Source organism: Pteropus vampyrus, unplaced genomic scaffold (assembly GCF_000151845.1).
Source record: "Pteropus vampyrus isolate Shadow unplaced genomic scaffold, Pvam_2.0 Scaffold33, whole genome shotgun sequence".
Taxonomy (NCBI): Eukaryota; Metazoa; Chordata; class Mammalia; order Chiroptera; family Pteropodidae; genus Pteropus; species Pteropus vampyrus.
In genome coordinates this window covers 4,071,629-4,073,881 of record NW_011888814.1, presented here as the reverse complement: position 1 = coordinate 4,073,881, position 2,253 = coordinate 4,071,629, and the positions used below count along the sequence as shown (strand labels likewise).

The 2,253-nt window shown below is 33.1% G+C and overlaps 1 pseudogene; it reads left to right on the top strand.

Annotated features, from left to right (window-relative positions):
* Positions 1-508: 508 nt before the first annotated feature.
* LOC111738015 lies at positions 509-627 on the top strand (annotated as a pseudogene).
* The last annotated feature ends 1,626 nt before the right edge of the window (positions 628-2,253 follow it).

The window sequence follows — 2,253 nt, the reverse complement described above, 5'->3', positions numbered from 1 at the left end:
CAGTGTAAATGGGTCCTGAAAAGAAATTTGTTAATTATTGCTACAGACCACAGTAATAGTAAGTAGTTAATAAAGACATATCTTTATTTTTCCCACTTGATATCATTTGACTATCCTTTATAATTTTGTCCAATAAACACTCTTCTTCAATTTAGTTTAATTTTCTTGAGCATTATTGTTGAAATGGTGTAAATTTTTCACAGCTGTGGAATTCTCATCTCTTAAATGAGTCATTAGTTGAATTTCCAGTCAATCAATGCAATGCTGTCTTTATAGTGTCCTGGTATAGAGCTTAACAGAGAATAGGCACTCAATAAATGTTATTGACTGGCATAAAATATATTTAACAATAGTCAATATAAGTGCAAAAAAACTCCTCTGAAAACTAGAGGGGAAAATAAATCTCTATTGTTTTATCCATTTACGAGCATCGTTCCTAGATTTTATCCATTCCCACAAAAAGTTCACATAGTTTGTGTCTCTATTAACATTAAAAATACATACATCCATCTATGGCCATGCCACCCTGAATGTGCCAGATCTCATCTGATCTCGGAAGCTAAGCAGGGTCGGGCCGGATTAGTACTTGGATGGGAAACCACCTCGGAATATCAGATCCTGTAGGTGCTAAAACAAACAAAAAGTATAATTTTCTAGACAAGATATTTGCTTCTCTAGGAGACCACAGTAATCATCACATACATTATATATCTTGAATTAATGCAAGACTTTTCTCATGACATTCCGAGCACAAAGGTTACAGCATGTTTCTATCTTTCTTTCCTCCCTGTACTTCACAACCAACTCAAATATCCAATACTTCCTCCAAATTTTGCAGAAAATGGAAAATTAAAGAACAGACTATACTCGATCGTTGACGAATACTCACAGATTGAATAGGGACAGAAGAAAAGTATCGTCTTATTGTGGAGTCAACCTTCTTATAAAAATTATGAAATCTTTGAGATTTTAATAAAACAGCACATATTTGGGAGTTTCTTAGTCTGGTTGTTTCAAGGCAAATAATTTAGAAGTACAAATTCTAAGTTATGTAAAACCCAGTAAATAAATGCAAATAACAATAAAATACTTGACATTTACTGAGAATTTACTCTTTCAGATAGTCTTTCAGTACTTTGCATGTATTATTTTCTTTAATCTTTGCCATATTCCTTGGACTATATCGTGTGTGTAGGTATCTTGTGTGTATATGTGTGTCACTGTATCAGTGTGAACTACGCATTTACTGGTCAATTTGTGCTGGTCATCTGCATATATTTTTACCCATTATGTGTAAAAAGTGGAGTCCTTGAATTCTCTGCTGGAACTCAAATTCTAGCTGGAGAGGAGCAAAAGAAAAAGCTGAGCAAAGGGAGGAAAGCGATTTAAATGTAGTTGCCAGGAAGATTATTGCTTCATAAGATATAAATACTCATCTTGAAGTCTCAAAAATAATTTGTTGTTTGTATCTAACTTTTGCAAATGCATACTGTTTTTATTAGCTGGGTTTGTGAGTTGACAGTTTTCCCATACATACTTGCAAAAACAGTCCTTCCATTTGACTTGAAAAGATTCTTCTCTCTGTTGTAATATAACTTTAGCTATAACTATACCACAAAAGATAATAGACTGCCCACTTCCAAAACACTTAAAGAATAGTTTGTGAATTTTTTTCTCTATTACTATGAGAGCATACATATTACCATAATTTCTTATTTTGCTCATGTCTGTTTCATGTGCATCCCCTCAAGGATTAACTTTTATTGTTTTTATCTACTCAGAAAACTGCAGAGCCTAGAGTGGGTACTCAAACAATGTTTGTTCAAAGAAAGAATGATTTCATCTGGGACTCGAAAGAGTTAATACTTTCCTTTCAGGTCAAATGCACGAATTGATTCTCAACCAGAAAACAGACCACCTATAGCTATTCAGGTCACACACCTGTTTCCTTAAATATCATTGCCAAAACACACATATTCTATTTTATTACTGTGCATTCATCTTTTTCTAGCATTAGAGGTATTTCATTAGGAAGCAGTATAACTTCAATTTATTTTTATGCTCACCTTCACAAAAGTAAAAATGAATCATTGAATAAATTCAGGTGTATTTCATGTACTTATGAAATGGTACAAACCAATTACACTCTTACACTGGGCATCCTTTATTCAATTATCCCAGAGCATCAACCGATGTTATAATTACTTGAAAAGTTAATATTTAAGGTAGAAATTTGGCGAGAACATTAGTGTA